This window comes from Lepeophtheirus salmonis, chromosome 10 (assembly GCF_016086655.4).
Source record: "Lepeophtheirus salmonis chromosome 10, UVic_Lsal_1.4, whole genome shotgun sequence".
Taxonomy (NCBI): Eukaryota; Metazoa; Arthropoda; class Copepoda; order Siphonostomatoida; family Caligidae; genus Lepeophtheirus; species Lepeophtheirus salmonis.
The window spans coordinates 21,209,618-21,227,593 of record NC_052140.2 but is presented as its reverse complement, the minus strand read 5'-3'; the positions used below and the strand labels follow the sequence as shown (position 1 = coordinate 21,227,593).

Below are 17,976 nucleotides of genomic sequence, written 5' to 3'. Positions count from 1 at the left end.
TTTTGGTAAGTAAAATAAACCGAAAATAACATATTAACTAACGAAATTTGAAGAATTGTAGTGATGTATCAGTTCTTCTACCAATTTGTAGCGGGCCTGCTTGAGCCTTCGCTTACAAGTTTCTAGTATTATATGAATGATCTATTTGTTTTAGTTGCAATACACCTGTTATTCACTTCATCTGTTTTTCCAAGTTAGCCGATTTAGGTCTATATACATAGATTTCGCTAAATTTGTTAAAATATGGTAGATTAATTTTTTTACTTCGCAGTTATATTTTTTGTAAGGACAGTAGAAATGTCAAAAAAGTAGCAGGAATTGTTAAATAAAACACGAATCTCACATTTAATAATTAAAATTTACTTTATCGACTTCAAAGTAATCTCAATTGGATGGCCTTTAACTCCTTCCACAAGTTTTGTTTTATACATTCAGTAGACTCAAAAAGGGTTCCACAGAGTGGCAATCTATGTTTGGGGAACTAAAAAAGTCACGAGAAGTTAAATCAGGTGAATATGGTGGCTGATCGATGGTATTTATTGCGTGTTTGGCTTTCCGACAATCGTTTGTGTAAAATCACGGGTTGTTCTTCCATAATTCTTGCCGTTTTTAACAGATTGTATCACAAAAATACCTAAGTATCCCCAAATAGTACTCCTTATTGACCGTTTGTTCTTTTTGGATTTTGGCATTTTTGATGTATCAGACTGCAGATATCAAAGAAAATAATGAGCATCATCTTGACTTTTGAGGGACTTTGGCGCGGTGTTTTCGGATTTGACTCGTTTTTCTACCTCTATTCTTATTACTGTTGGATTGTTTGGCATATCATAATGGTAGATCCACGTCATATCCCTAAAGCTGGTATGACGATTCGTCAACACAATTTCCTTCACTTTGTCGATGTTTAGTACGGTGTTAGAGGAAGAAGGCTGTCCAGAACGCAGCATGTCTTTGATGATCTCACATCCCTTCTTGAACACTTTGTGCAACGCAATGAACGGTTTTTTTTATCAAACTGATTCCCTAAAAACCTTTTGTAACATTTTTAACGTGTCAGTACATGCAATTTTGTTCGTAACACAAAATATAAGTCAAACTCTCTGTTGAATAATTTCGTTCATTGTAAAAATCGTGGAGCACTAGTGAGTTAGACTGACTTATTTGGCTGTTGCAAGAAACCCAGTATATAAAATACACTCAAACTTGTCATTATAATGAAGGACAGTGCTGCCGACCTAAAAAAAAATCTTAAATCTCTTCAGTATGGGAAATTTAAATCAACAATTTCCGGTACTTTTTTGACAGAATATATGTCTTGACCATGGCCAAATTCGCAAAAAAAAAAGTCTTTAGACTGTTCTACTCTGGCAATAGAGGTCAAGGCTGCTGTTTAGAAGTCAAAGATGTATGAAAATCATGACAGCCGGGTGATTTTCTTCTCCGAGGAATAATATACGGAATGTGTAGTTGCTTCACGAATAAATAATCTATCATTCATAATTCCAATATATGGGAATTTAGTGTAGAAAAAAGTACTAGTATATAATATATTTTAAGAATTGGGTTATGTTATTGATTGATTGCTCAAGAATGGGTCGCTATATTGGAAAGGCTAGGAACCACTGCTCCGTAAAAAGTTATACTCTTTTATCCAATTACTTTCTTTGTTAATACATAATTTACAGCTATTCAATTTGTTCATGCATGTTTATAAAATCCTATGTAACAACTATTAAATAGAAATGAATTTTGAAATTACTAAACTATCTATTGAAATGACGGAGGTTTCTTGAACGAATTTACGTAAGGATTTGAATAGATTTCACAGAGGCTTAATAATTCTAATCATGGGTGCCCAAAATGTGTTGCCGATCGAATAATGTATCGAACAAAAATAAAGAAGCATTACTAATTTTGTTCTATTTTAAAAATTACAACATCAATTTTATATTTTGTTTCACAAAACTGAAATCATAAATATCCAAAATAATGAATAATTTTGTGGTGATAACATAAAAGCAAGCTAGGATACTTTTTCTCAATATTGCAACAGTATGATAAATATATCCATTGTTATGAGTACTATAATTGATATAAATTCCTTAGGAGCCGCTGTTTTTAAGGTTAAATGAACCTAATATAAATTGATTATTTGCTAACACTGATCATAAAAATACTGAGACGTTCTGACGTGAAAATTATTTTTAAAGAAGAGTGTATTAGTATTCAGTTACGAGAATAACAATTAGAAGAAAGAGATTAACTGGGTATGAACAAGCCTCACCAACTGAAATTGATTACATTGATCCCAATTCGATTTAAAGTTCAAACACTGCATGACCAAACTGATTGAATTTGTATATAATATGTTCTTTAGGTTGCCAATTAAATCCCTTTTTGTGAAAAAGTAAAAAATTAACGGTTTAAACATGTTTTTTTTGATAAAAAATACGATTCCCAAAGTTTGATCAATTTCTATGAATATTTAGAGGTTTGAATGTTACATATTTTTGGAAAAAAACGTATAAGTGCATAATTAATTATAACGTTTGCAAATTTCGATTTGATAGTGATTTTGATATATTTAAGATATCCGTATGCTCCTATGCTGAATCAATGCCACCTAATTCGGCAAAAGTTATTGCTTAAAGGATTGTTATAAAATAGGAATTAAATTATTTTGTTCAGACTTGTTTTATTAATAAAATTATCAGATATACGACTAAGTAATTAATGGTCATCATTAAAGAATAGGCTGATATGACAGAAATGTCATATTTCCATATTCTTCCTAGTTATGTAGATAAAAATTCAACTAGGGGAAAAAAAATAAGAGAAAAAGAGTATTTTCCACCTCAGGACCTTATAGTAGGCCTCAGACCTGATTTCCTTATTGGGCTTGAAAAAGTAGTGATCCATTTTCTTCCCATCAGAGGTCACAATTCCCAAGTACATTGTTTGGGCTGGATGTTTTGTCCTGATGGTGCCCTGGACCTCCTCAGGTGATGCTATTTTAAATTTGTTGTTTCTGTGGTTCAAAACCTGATCGTCAGTGAACATTTTCTTATTTGAGAAGAGTTTCACAGTCGACAGATGACTCTTTAAGTAATTAAGTACGTTTTTGCAAGTCTCACCCCTGGCGGTCTACCTAATTAATGTTTAAAATAATAATAATAATTAATTTATTATCAGAATATGAATATTATCATTTATACATATGGCGATAAATTAATTTCATTTGCACTCATTAGTCAAACCGAGTGAACAATTTTAATTTTTCATCCATCGTTCTTTGGAAGATCAGACAAGAAGAGCCCATATACTCTCTCCTAAACATCAGTTCCTATGATAGACTGTTAATCTTAACAGGTCCTTAATAAGACATATATTTCGGTTGAAGGATGAGCAAAGAAAATTGCTTCAATGGTTTTATGAAAACTGGGGTTTCTAAACACTTCAAGAGTCTAAGAGAGGTGTAACAGACCTACACAAAATCCCCATTGAAAAATTTACGCTTAGAAAAAAAATACATATTTGGTTTAGAAAGGGTTTTTCATTAAGAAAGCTACAAAATTTTATAAAAATAAAACACAAACGTTTAAAGATTTTACCAAGTTTATTTTTTCAGCACAAATTATAAGCATATACATCTATGAATTTGTATGTATTGATTTCTCTAGTGTTACAACTAAGAACGCGTTAACAGAAGTTCAATCGCTAACCCTAAGTCTCCACTAATTTTTATATAAATTGACCGATATTGTAGCAATTTTGCTTTCGATATTTTCTTTGAGCTCTTCTACAGTCGCTGGCTTAGTGGTATAGAACTACGATTTCAGATGACCCCAAAGAAAATAAACTAAAGTCGATAAATCGCACGATTGAGGTGGTCAATCAACTGGTCCATTTCTTGAAATAACGCGCTTGCCAAATTTGCTTTACAATAAAGAGATGGTAACGTTTGCTGTGGGGCATGTGGCACAGTCTAATTGAAAAAAAAAATGTTCGCCAAGGCCATACCTTGAAATTGGATCCAAAAAAAATATGTTATTTGTGCGATAGTCATTTCCACTTACAGTATCATGGCGATAATCATAATCAATGAAAAAAATATGGCCCAGAGATCCCTTCAGCATGAAGTCTATGCCAAACAGTATTTTTTTTTTTTTTTGGTATGTAATTATGTCTCGTGAAGCACTTGTGGATTATTGCCTGACCAATAAATCATATTTTGCTTATCAGCAAATCCATTCAACCAAAAATGATCTTCATTGCTTAAGATGATTTTGTAATGAAAATATGTACTCTTAAAGTTGTAACGATTGAACGGTTATTTTGATAATAGATTTGGATAATTTGCAATCGTTGATCAAGTATATATTGCTCCATGATAAAATGTATACTAATGAAGTTTGTTAATCTCAAAACGAAAAAAAATAATTATGGCTCCCTTTTTTTCCACCAAGGGGAAAAATTAAAGTGGTCCTAATGAAAACCCCTTTATTATCATACAATTGTTGTATAGATCTGAGTGACTGTCCTAAGGCATCATATATTTATAAAAAGTCCAAACGATTCAATGTAGAATGATTATTCTTTGATTTTATACAAAAGCTTCAGTACAGTCTCTTAGATGATTGTCTGTTATGGTTGTAGGAAAATAGAGATATCTTTACTATTAATAACTCAAATCATCTGGACTAATAAAGGCTTTTTATCGTGGAATATCTCGTATAAAAATTATAGAAAATCAATTAAAAAGTAGGGCTCCGTTGTACGACACTCAGTTTTAAATGAATAAAATTTATTCTAGGTGGGTTTCTTACATTTACATATATTAAGAGAGTATCATGAAAAGTATAGGTACTAAATAAGACGGCAGAAATACCTTGTTGATATAGAAACCGCATTTTTTTATTATTTTTTGCGAAAAAATTAATGATTTGATAATTAACAATATAAACATTCACTCACGTCGAGGGACAAGGGTACTTATATATATGTATATAATAGCGCAAAAATCCCTTAAATAAATATTTTTATAAGTAGGTGACATTTCTAAACTAACTATAATTACTTTGCAAACAAGTTCGTTTGCATAATTCCACCCTTTTAAATATTATTTTTTTTCCTATGACTTCTTCTTTTTTTCATGTGGCCTATAATTATCGCTCCACTTAAAAATGTTAATGAGTGTGAATTCCGATAAAAGAAATAATAATAATCCCTGGATTCAATGCATTACCAAAGACGTAAAAAAAATGTTTTTCTTTTTACAATTAATTTTGAAAAACTTGTAAACAAGGCTTTTCCAAACTCGGTCAATCAATATGTTCAGCATCAATCACAGTCTTTAGACGTCGCTGGAAGGCCTTGCAAGAGTTGAAGTCAAACTTTTTAGACAAGCCGTTCCGTGCAAATACTATCGGGGCCTTCTGTGACTCCACATTTGTATGTGGAATTTTGTTTGTTTCCTTTTTTTTTTTGTTGATTTTGTTAATTTTTATTTGGAGGTGGGTGTCAATACATTCAACTTCTTAGATAATGGGGAAATTATAAATTGTTCTCATGGGTTTTTTTCTTATTCTTTTCATGTATCAAAATTTCAATTATTTTAGATATTAAATTAATTACTCTCATTGATAAAATATTTTTATCAAACAATCCTCCTTTTTTCGTTCCAAATCCAAATTTAAATGAATATAACCATTTTATGGACATTTAATATCTAAATATTTGAATTAATTAAAAAATAACTTTTTTCCTTTGCAATCAAATAATTATATGAACATGTGTTCAGTTCTTTTTTCGGGGATTCTCTGTTGTGTCAAAGATAATGTCCCTCTCTTTTGTTCAACCATGATGCAAAGTTAAATTTTGATGAGTTGTTTGATGAAACAGGGAAAACTGCACACTATGTACTTGATGTATTTAAAGGAGTAGACGTCAGTTTAAGGATATGAAGATATGTCCCTGCACGCTGTATATGAACTTTCCATAAGAACAAAACTTTGGTCATAACGAAAATGTTGCTTTTATCCAAAAATGACTGTTTTCGGTTGGTTTGTTTTTTTACCATTGACAAAAATATGGATGATTTACAAAAACTTGAATAAATAAATGTAAATTTTTCATCATTTAAATAGACGTTGATAATAAATTTATAATATGAATTAAATATAAATTGATTAAAATATAATTGTACGTGCCAAAAATGCATATAAAGACAACTCTTACGTCAGATGGAGTAATTGTAATACCATGATGTTTACTTATACTTAATTCGTGCAACTCGATCTTTCCAATTAAAGTAACATTTAAAAAAACATAACATTATTCAAGAGCATAATTTCATCATTATTCCAAAAAAAAATAATTGTTGAATGGATGACTATTTTATAGTTATAAACATTTCAAATTTTGATTTAAAAAATTCAATAGGAACATCAATCTTAAGCAAATTTAGGCAATAACAAAGTATAAGCATCATTTATTTATATTTTAAGACGAAATATCCTTGAAGTAAAATGGATTTAAGGCAAAATATCCTAGGCCTAAATAGTTTAAGGTAAAAGTATCAGCCATTGTAAAAAATATGACCGGCTAGTATGTTAAAAACATCTCAATATGCAAAATAGTTTAATTTTTGTTCATAATCTAAAGAAATATTAGTTTAAGTGTCTCAACAAAAGATATAATTTGTAATTAAAATATGTAGAAGTTGAAATTTTATTTATATATAATTTTCAATGTATATTCATTAGTTTTTATTGTCAAATTTCGGGTGTCAAATATAACCGTTTTTATTATGAAATAGCAATGTTTGACAAATGGAAAGCTGAAGAACAGCTTATAAGCAAATAAATTAATTAAATTGACCAAACCCTGATGGGGGAAAAATGGAAAATATACGAATAACTTCTAGAAATTGCATTATTGCAACAACAAAAATGCTGCATATATTTTAGAAGTGGGAATCGATAGCTGACAACAAAATACATATGAGTATTTTTGTGTTAGTGAGGTAACACCGTAACAACTCCATTAATAAATCAGATTCCTTTTTTCAAATTTGATCGCTCGGGAGATTATTCCTCTAGTTATCAAAGACCTTTTTTGTATTCCTGGATTTGAACCATACTCATCATGAGATTAACAATATTTAATTTATTCTCTTGCCTCTTTGGAACGAATCAAATGATGGGTTTGATAGTTGGGTTAGATCCCACGGGGAAAAAATCCATCTTCTACAAATTAAAGTTTGGAGAAATCCTTACAATGATCCCCACCAGTGGTTTCAATGTTGAGCCTGTGGAATACGGTTTGGGATGTTGGCAACCAAGATACAATCTGTCCACCTTCTGGAGGCATTACTTTCGAAATACACCAGAAATTAACTTTTATGTTGGACACCAATGAGCGCACTTTGAGTCCCGTGAACAAATACAGAAAATGTTGCAAGACGATAACTAAATAGACGCTAATTTAGTCGTATTCACTTACAAACCATATTTGCCAGGGTCTATGAATACTGCTGAATTAAGAGATAATATGGATCTGAATGATATAAGGAGCAGAAATTGATGTATCCAAGTAAGATGCGCACCTCAAGGAAATTGATTTTATGAAGGGTTGGGTTGGTTGTCAATTGAATTGTCGTAAGTCTTACGAGCTGTCTTAGAGTCGGAATTTGATCATTGTAATAAGAACACTAAGTGCATTTAGATATTGCTTATTTCATTCGAATTATTGTTAATGAGAATCACTTCCATAAGGGATTTAATTGATAGAAAACAAAGGTGGTTCAAGTATGAAAAACAAAAACAAAAAAGGGTTAAAGGTCCTTACTTAAATTTGAAGCTCCTCTTAATTACTTCATTATGGAAAAGCGTTTGTATTAAGAATACATATATAGGACTTAATCTCATGGATATATCTTGAGATTCATTCATAGTTTGTACATGTTTTGCAGTACTATAGCTCATTACAAATAACAGAATGATTCCTATGGCATAGAATGCCTTTACAACATGGAGCTAATATTAGTAGGAGTCCTTTATTAAAAATAGAGATTGAATGACTGAATGCAACAAATCAAAGTCACTACCAATGTCTGATTTTGATATCATAATCAAAATTATTTTTTATGCGTCAAAATAAAAATAATCTTGAACAAAAATCAAGAAAGCACAATATCCAAATATATTTTTTTTAATTCATATATCGGATGGAATCTTGAAACTTGCACCCTTGAAAAGAGAAAATCAAATAGTCGGTGTTTCTTTAATTATACTTGTAGTTGCATAAATAAACGGACTATTTGTGGCAAATAATTAAATGTGTATTAAAATTCGTATGACGTATTTTTTTTTTTTTGAGAATTATATAATAGAGAATTCCTTCTTGTATAAAATTTAACATCATTACTGAATATAACCGCAATCAGCTGCTATGACACCCTCCAGGCCTTGCACACATTGATGATGTAATGGTCTTCCATGGCTGCCCATTGCTCATTGACGCTGGCCTTCAATGAGTCCAAATTCGGGTGGTGGGTGGCAACGGCCTTCTTCTCAATTTGCCACCACACACTGTAGTCAAGGGATTCAAATCAGGTGATTGGGTGGCAGTTTTTGTTCCAAAAACATGTTGGCAGCGATCCAATCCTGAGTCATTCCAGAGGTATGGGCAGGGGCCCCATCTTCCTGGAAGATAAAGAGGGTTCCATTAGAGATCTTGAGGGCCTATGGAAGGACCTTGTCCTTCAAAATCTCCAAGTAGACAGACCTACCAGCGCAGAGGAGAGTGGCAACCATTTGACGTTTGGCCTCGTCATTCATCGTAAACGACCTTGTTTGATGCGAGTAAGAAACCAAAAACAAAGACAAAAAATGACCGAGTTACTTGTGCTGATTTTTTTTATTTTCGGTCACGGAACCTCGAAATATCAGCGTTTCAAAATTAGTCCACGTATTTATGGATCTACCGGTACATTTAACAAAAAAAAACGTTATTAATGTTTTTCTGATACATAGCCAATCTCAAATTAATATACTCTATACAGCCGCTTGATGAGCCCTACAAATCGATGAAGACGATTCCCAGGGATCTCAACTGTTCTGAAATCATGCAAGACTTCTGACAGAGAAGTCAACCCTTGACATGGTTGTCAGAATTTTTTTTTGACTTTGTTCGAACCACTGTTTGCCCTCCAAGCATCTCACTGGATACCAACCTTTTTCTTTGAGTACGGTGCACTCAAGCGACAAAACAACAGATGCTTCTTTAACAAACAATCAAAGCTGTTGTTTTGTATTGACTTTGATAGAACCACCGTTTATCCTCCAAGCTCATTGGATACCAACTTTCTACTTTGAGTGACACAATAATAGATACTTCTATTATCTATTATAATACCTATTATAAAGCTGGTGTACAGGATCCAAGAGAACATCCAGAATCTGCCAAAGGAGACAGTCATCTATAACTGCTTCCGCTTTCGAGGTCAAGTCAAGCCCGTTATTGACACAAAAGGGGATTATATTGAATAGTAATTTTTTTTAATTATTCATCCTTCATTTGACATTGGTTTATATTAAAATCGGATGATTAGTTAAGAATTAAGTTGGTTTTTTTAAATGATTTTGGTTATTAAATGAAGGTCGCACCCTGTACATATATAAAGTGTATGAAGTTATATTAATCCATAAATAAATTGCTTAGGAAAACCATGATAATTGAAAATTAAATTGGGGGCTTTAGTTTTATTTGTATAAAACGAGTATATCTACATAATTGAAAAATATATGTATTATGTAAGTTCAGCCCTGTTTATTAAAGTATTATTATTATTTGAAGCTAAATCCAATTTCTTTATTTTTTATATTCCTCCTACTTAATATACTAAGTATATTTTTGTGTGTATGTGTATTCAAGGAGTAATTAAAGACGCTACCATGCTTGTAATAATCTTTTTATTTGATTTTATTAATAATAATGTTGATATATACTATTAATCCTACGTATGCACTACTGTTGACGAAAAAATAAAAACATAATAATTGTAACATTTGCCCTTGAACACTTCCGTAATGTGTTATGAAATTGTAAATACAGACATTAGGAGGGAAAATAAGAAAGGGTTTGAAGAATCAAAGGCATTTCATACTTTTAAATAAAAAATCATTTCATAGTTGAGGTCCTGTTCCTTCCCAAGGGGTAATTATCCACCCCAGAGAAAAAAATCAAAACAAATAAAGTCCACAAGATTGTCGTCGCATTAAAGGAATTCAATGCCCGTCTTTATTCTTGATCATTTAAGCTCGTCTAAAGCCACCTCCGCTATTCTTGGTGAAGGGTAGACACCTTTAAATTGTGTCACTGAGATAAGATTCTGGAGCATACATATCACCTTCAACACCACCCGTAGTCCCTCATTGGTGCCTTCAAGTCCGTATAACAACTTGTCCTTTTTTCGCTCCTACACCTTTTCCAACGTTCGCTATTATGCCCCTCAAAGTCCCACAGTCCCGAAATATGTGAGAGATTGTCTTCACTTGATTGCAATCCACACAGTGCGTCCGAGCGACATATAAATATCTCCAGTAAAGAAGACCCCCGACGATATCCAATATTTCAGGTATATTTCCGTTGGATTGAGGATTGGCTCCCAAATTGTCTTGAGATATTGACCTACTTTTTTATCTTGACTGTTACCCTAACAAACTTATTTATGAAATCATCCTTTGTCATGTTGACCCTCATCTTTCTACTGGGGATGTCTCGTAGTTAGGTTGAATATGTGCTTTAGCCAAACTATTTGAATGCAAAAGGATTTTTTAAGCACTCTAGAAAAAAAATATACTAGCCAGTTATTTTTCAAATTAATAAGAAGAAACTTGCAAATTTCGTGAGCATAAAAGCCTTTTTATGCTTAAAGCAATAGTTATATAACATTTTAAGTTGATAAAGTACATTTTTAAGGTCATATAAATGGCCATAAAAAGGTAATTTCTTTAAATTTTTATTTATACGTCTATCATAGGGTGTCCAATTTGTGGATAACCTGTTAATTCGATCTTCTGTTGTATTTTATTTAAAAAATTATCTTTGTAAAGTTTCAGTCTTCAAACAGGTTGTTTTTTTCCCTTCGATAGCCTTTTGAAAATGACTTTTTTTTTAACGACATTTGTAAAGGGATTCAGAAGCTTCTATTTGAGATGTTGCTGAACTTTGGAAGTTTGAATTTTAAAGTAATGTTGTTGAGTTTAATTAAAGTTTATTTTCTCAAATGACACATTAGAATAGAATCCATATTTTTCATTTTAAAGAAAAGAAATCTCTGATTCTGAAAATGAATTGAAGATATCGTTTTTATTATATTATAAATTGAAGTAATCGACGGATTTCATAATGTGAATACCCACATTTACTATTTTTTATTTCTTATTAGACGAAAGGTTGGGAGATGCAATTTATTTTTTCATAATAATAATGATAGTAGATTAAGAAAAGAAAAAAAATGAAGGTTTTCAAAAACAGCAACAAAAAAAAACCTCGCACGATAAAAATGATTACGATTTACAACTCCATGCATTATGTTTCTCCGAAGTGATTGAAACTGTCGCATTAAGACAAGAAAATACATTAAAAAGCTTAAAAAAAGTACTCAATGACGTCACATTGTCTCCTCCAGCTAGGATAACATCGTGACAATGATTCTCCAACTCCCACAACTGATTGGAGAGCTCCTCTTCGTACACTAACTTCAGGACCCGCCGAACCCCGCGTGTGAGATATTCATGACCATCAAAATTGTATTTCCGAAACAGGTGCTTCAGCTTATAAAAGAGAAATTGCTCACAGAGACTTAGATCCGGGCTGTAGAGATTCTGTTTGACTGTTTCCACCTTTCTCCACATTGAGAACTGTGTAGAGTATCGTTGGCTATGTGGGAGAATGGGAGATACCTTCAAACGCTCAATTGGGGGTTGTTCTTTACTAGGTCCTTGACATGGGTGATGTTGTTGTGTGTCCTTGTCTCCAGGGGGACCGTTCGAATGAAACACCTTTTTCGAGTATGAATGATCCCTCCCAGATTTCACCACCCCACCCAAAGATGGTTGCATGACTAGGGCAGACATCAGGGTAAACAATGGTGAGGTCGGTGTTGATTTTCTACACTATTTTGCGCCTTTTGTATGTATTATATCAAAATGTACGAGCAAAAAAACATGTGCAAATGGGATATGTAGGCGTTAGCTATTTAGTCTCTGAATAACTATCGAATGTTTTTGAACCATAAAATTTATGAGAAAAGCAATGGCGGAGGAACTTTGTAGCTAACTCTTCTCCTTTCGCTTTAAACGAACCTCTTCTAATCCTTTGGAAAAAGGCTAATATAATGTTGCTTTTCAACTAAGAAGTAGTTTTTTTTTTTCAAAAATGAGTGTGCTCTTTAATACTGGACATTATCCCTCAAAAAAAAATTGACTGCCGAATTAAAATTATATTTATTAAACATATGACAATATTTTCTGTATATATTTTTCTCCCATTCCATTAATTTTCTAAGGAACATCATCGATAAAAATCTATTTCCCTTCTTCACCTCCTTCCATTATCAATCCTATTTTTATGTAGATTCACATGTATGTATGTATGTAGAATTGAGAGAGAAAAAGGAAGAGGAAACAGACAAAATCTAGCAAGTTCTTAAAGAAGATGCAAAGTACTTTTATCGAAAATCAATTGCATATACTTAAATATCACGTTTTTCAATTTATTTATTTATTTTATTCATGGAGAATATATTTTTATGTAGAGTCTTAGTGAGTCAATGTTTGAATACGTAGGTACAATAGACATACTACATAGGGTTGTAAATACAAAGCATTTTTAGGCGTGCGAGTTTTATTTGTCGTTGGCAACCTCAAAAAAAATACGTATAATTTTTCGAAAGCAGTTATTATTACTATTGAATTCCTGAAAGGAAACATTGAAGTATTTATTAGTGTGCAGACATGTTAACAAAAAATTTAATTGTCATTGCTAACTTGACATGTTCTTTCTTCAACCATAATGAAGTTTGAAGATACACCCTAAGATTAACTCACTCATCTTCTTCCTAATTCCTTATATGTAAGTTAGTTACTTGATTTCAAAAGAAAATAATGGAATATAAAAAAAATCTTCTAAAGTTGAAAATTCAGAAAAATGTGTCAACACTCCGAATTGCGTGTACTCACCCAGTACAAAATGTCGTAGTCATTTGCAATAGTTTAAGACCAATTGGGATATGCAATTGTGTCAAATAGCCAGTCTTTCCTCCCATATTGAATACATAGACGGTAAATAAATTACCAGCCTTAAAAATCAGCTACCTCCATATGTAACGTCCTCATCCCAGTGGGTTCCCAATGTGATTTTTCTATCTGTAGCCTTCATTTTAATTAAAATACTTGGCCTTATCAAACCGAAATTTTAGTAACTTTTCATTTATCATAAACTTAATTCAGAATTATTTAATTATAAGAAATTGAAGATAGTTATAATTAGTTAGAAAGTACATGTATGTACAACAATTGTCATCCACAATACTAATCAGCAAAATTTAAACTTTTTGTCCCCCTTGTATTGAAAGGACCACCATCAGCCTCAAGGGGAGCCTCCTACCACCTCCAGAACCCCTTGGACACATTGGCAACGTAGTCTTTTTTCATGATCCTCCACTGTTGTTTAACAAAGGTCTTCAGGGCATCAATAATCGGGTGGCAAAAATACTTTGCAAGCCTTTTTCTCAATTTGCCACCAAATGGAGCAATCCAATGGATTCTGATCTGTGCTCTGAGGTGGCTAAAGGTTTTTGGACCAGAAGTTAATGTTGCTACTCGTTCACTCTTGCAAAATATTAGCAGTATGTGCCGGAGCCCCGTCCTGCTGAAATACGTACGTGGCCTTATTGGACTTTTTCATGGTCTTGGTGATCTATGGGACCACATTTTTCTTCAACGCCATCAAGTAGTCAGTAACGGGTGACCAGTATCCAACAGGACACCAAATTGGATGCATTTTTTCTCCATTTGAAGCCACAGCCCCAAAATCATCACAGAGGCCGGATGTTTGGTCTTGGTGGCTCTCCTGATGCTGAAGTCAGCATTGCCAAAGTAAACCACCTGATCATTTTGATTGTTGTAGACGGGGTCAACGGTAAAGTTATTTTCATCAGACAAAAAAATTACCCGGTTGCTCTTGTGCTTCAGATCATTCAAGAGTTGTTGACATAGCTGAAGACGGAGTTCTTTTTGACGTTGGGACAGGAGTGGCCTTTTAATTCTTCTAAGCAACGTACCTCCAGCCTTTTGGTTGGCCTTGCCCAAACTAGACCGATGCACCATCTTCTTATTGGCGTACTCTAACATCTTTATCGTTGAGTTGAACTTAAAGGTCTCCATGATGTCTTCCGGATTCACTTTGGTGGGCCAGACATTCTTGGGTATGTCTTTAAGGTTATCCCCCTCAGCCAAACGATTTATGACACGAAAGACTGTGGCCTTGCAGAAGTTTAAGAGCTTCATGATGTCCGAGATGGTCCTCCCGGTACGGATAAAATTGTCTATGATGACTCTTCTTGCCTCCATCACAACTTATGGTTTACATAAATTTTTTTACAACATCAATCAAAGGCTTAGAATCTAAGCTATTCAAAAATAATCTGAACTTTAAGAACTAACCACTATACCTATTCACAACTGCATTTTTACAAGGTCCCATTACTTTTTCTAAACCGGTATCACTTGAATTACACTAATTCATACATTTTTGCTCTCAAAGTGAGATGGAGGTGCTCTTGATTGATTTTACCTCAATCAACATAAAAATGATTTCTTTAACCAAAAGTTGCTGGGTTTTTGGCGTACAGAGTACTTTTCTACACTTAAACTACTTTGAGATATTTTTCGTATTGAAAAATCAAAATGACAGACAAAGTCTAAATAAATAATTCATAAATATCCCGGCCCTTTGCACTTAAAAATGAAAGGTTCATCATAATATAATGGGAGGCATTCCATGTGTCCAAAAGATTTGTAAAATCTTTAGAACTACTACAGACTTGGCCGATAAGGATAAAGGAATCGTTGCGTGGAGTAATGGAAATAAATAAATTCAATTCCCAATTCCATGTTTCTGCAGGATATCTCTTTTTCAATAGTCATTGATTTTCATAAAAAAAAATCCTTCATAAATTGGACATTTTTAATGGTTTCAAAGTTATTACATATCACCATGGTTTAGAGGAATTGAGCGATAGCGAAAATACATTTATAGGTATATATTACGCAGATACAGGCTATTGATAGTAAATAAAATGTTGTTCCTTGAAGTCCCCAAAAGCTGGAATTTTATGCTATAAAAGACATTTTTCTTGAGGTAAAATTATCAGGAACCAATTGCTCCAAACCAAGGCCATTTTTTTTTTAATTAGGTAATTATTTATGTATTGGAAAAATCATATTTCCTCGAATTTTTGTCCTGTATATATATTATACATATTTTAATGCATAAAATAACTTTTAATTAGAACCATAAACTTGTTTATAAGAAAATTGTATACCTAATGTTTGTATACCTAATATCATTGTGGTTATGGAACCTCTAAGTTTATACTATATATATTTATATATATACAATCATGACTATGGCATTTTTTGTGATTATCATCAGAGGCGTCTCCTAATGAAGGATTTTTTTTTATTCTTATTAGAAAATGTAATTTTCTAAAAAGAAAATTTAGTTGTCTGTGAATAGCTATAGATTTTTGATATTTTTCTCCGCAAAATTAAAATATTTGAAAAAAAAATTCAAAAAATTTTATAAAATTATTTTTTTCAAAAATTTTATATTTGAAATTTAATTTTAGAAATTTGTGTTCAAAAAAATTTCATTTTTTTATTCTGAACAGCTCTGAATTTTTGCAATTTTTTCCAAAAAATTTTTGTTGTTGAGAATAACAAAAGATTTATGAAAAAAAATTCTAAAAAATTTAATTTTGCGGTAATAGTTATAAGTTTTTGAAATTTTTCTCGCTGAAAAATTAAATATTTATATTAGAAATCAAATTTTAGTATTTTTTGACAATAAATATCCTTTTTTTTTTAACAGCTCTAAATTTTTGAATTTTTTTGAGAATAACTATGGTTTTTTGAAAAAAAAAAATCATTTTCTGTGAATAGCTCTGGATTTTTTATCATAAATAATTTTTTGAGAAAAGCGATGGCTTATTGAAACTTGTTTCCCAAAAATTAGTTTTTGGTGAATAACAATGGATTTTGATTTTGTTGCCAAAAAAAATATTATTTTGTGAATAGCTATGGATTTTTGAAATTTTTCAAACACCCAGTAGATTATGCACTAAAGGTGTCATGATATTTAACCAATATCAAAGTAGAGAAAAGTATTTCGATACTTTCCGATACTTGTTATGTATTCTAAAAATGTACAACTGTATTGTCATTGATCTTCCGTTAGTGAACGCCCTTTTTATAATGCACTTAATGAACTGTATAACAGTCGAAAGATTAAAATAATTACTTTAATTATTTAAATTATGTAACATTTTATTAAATATTCCATACGTTATACATTGGTAAGTATCAATTAACATACTAAAAATAGAGAATTTGGAAGATTAATAAAAATACAAGGTTATACCATAACGCACTGCCGACTAATGTTTTCACTTCCACCATGCTTTGAAATAGTGACGTCATAGAGTATAACTGTTACTATTAGAGTACTGCTGTTATACTCTTTGACGTCAACATCTGTCTGTTTTGCCGAACAGGTGGAACATCAAATTGAAAATTATGGCAAGCCTGATTACATGATGGATTAGTTATTAGCTTTTAATAATTGACCTTGACCTGGATTGACCTTGTATTTCTATTTATATTAAAAACATACAGAAAAATATATCCTAATTTTAAAATCATTTTATCAACAAGAGTCTGAAATGTCAAAAAGATTTATTTTAATTGATCTTTTATAAAAAACACTCGATTTTTATTTTTGATAATTTTATTTATTAAATATTCAATAACAGATAATCAATTACTACTTTAAAGAGGAGAATCTTCTAAATTTATATTAGCAATTGTGCAAGTAAAAAATTGTATTTATATATATTTATTTTATTACACATTTTTAAACAATTTACCGCAAAGATGAACGAGAATGCTTACTTCAGAAGAAGAAGAAGTTAACACGGCGACGACCTATTAAATATTGAACAAAAACGATGAAAAAAACAACAAGCAAAAACCTTTTTTCCTTTTCTATTTTTTAAAGTTAGTTTTTTCCTTACAAACATGGCAACTCTACTTATGTATAACTGTAAATGATGTAATTCTCATAGATACTATATATAGTAACTATATTAACAACTAGGGAATAAGAATTTTGAATTACAGGATATTTGTCATGAGGATCCTGTAATTACCCACATTTTGTTGGATAGTTAATATACTAAGGATTTTTTTAAACACTTATATGGTGAAGCTTATATAACCCAAGGTTCTACATTTATATGAACAAAATCCCCTAAAACAACATGACAAAACCTTCCGAGGAAAAAATTATCCCAGACAAAAATTCCCGGATAAAGGGGACCTAAATAAAAAATTAACTCCACTTTTATCCGTTATTTGGTAGAATTACTTTATCATTTTAAAAAAGGATGGATGACCTTAAACCTCTTTTTAATATAGATTAGATTAAAAAATACATTCATACCAAATAAAAATTTATTCACTTCACCTATTCAATGCATAAATTTTAATTTGTAGGTGAAAAAATTTTAACTATTAAATGCTAATAACTTCATAATTGATCCACTGTGTTAATAAGGAAAGATTTATTCCATAGGATTAAAATTAACCAGGTACTTTCGTTAAGACATACTTATGCTTAGTTATT

General features: G+C 31.5%; 1 protein-coding gene and 1 pseudogene across 1 annotated transcript in view; one reads left to right on the top strand and one right to left on the bottom strand.

Annotated features, from left to right (window-relative positions):
* LOC121125725 (uncharacterized) overlaps positions 1 to 17,976 on the bottom strand; it is a 114,340-nt gene that overhangs the window by 88,800 nt on the left and 7,564 nt on the right.
* On the top strand, positions 7,150 to 7,665 carry LOC121125724 (ADP-ribosylation factor 4-like; annotated as a pseudogene).